The sequence below is a fragment of the Phytophthora infestans genome, genomic scaffold (assembly GCF_000142945.1).
Source record: "Phytophthora infestans T30-4 supercont1.34 genomic scaffold, whole genome shotgun sequence".
Lineage (NCBI taxonomy): Eukaryota > Oomycota > Peronosporomycetes > Peronosporales > Peronosporaceae > Phytophthora > Phytophthora infestans.
In genome coordinates, this window is record NW_003303725.1 from 1,267,326 (window position 1) to 1,267,787 (window position 462).

Sequence of the window (462 nt, forward strand, 5' to 3'; positions counted from 1 at the left end):
ATTCCCTTCTTCACTTTCAACCGGGGCAACCTTCGCCTCATCAGAAACTGCAGCGTCTCTCTTTTTTTTGGCACTTGCGTTTCGACGTGCCTGCTTAGCCTCCTTCGCGAGGCGCTCTTCCTCATCCGTAGAAGCTGCGTACAGGGGATCCGACGCAAACTCGGAAGGGACGTACGGTCTTACCTTGTTGTACATTTGCTGCTTTTTCTCGAAATTCTGAGGCGGGGGTTGTAGAGGCTACAAGTACGCAGCTAGCAGAGTTTGCACTTTTGCGGCGTCTGTCTGTATGCCGTCAAACGACCGGCGAAGGTCTTGGTCAATAGGCTCGTCTACAGGTCCAACACGGCAGCTGACAACCCCCGGCTTCTCCTCGCTCATTGAGAAGATCTGGTAGCGCTGCACCCCCCTTAGATCCTTATAGGGCTTCTGTGACCGGCGTCGGGAACACTTTCATCATCGGGT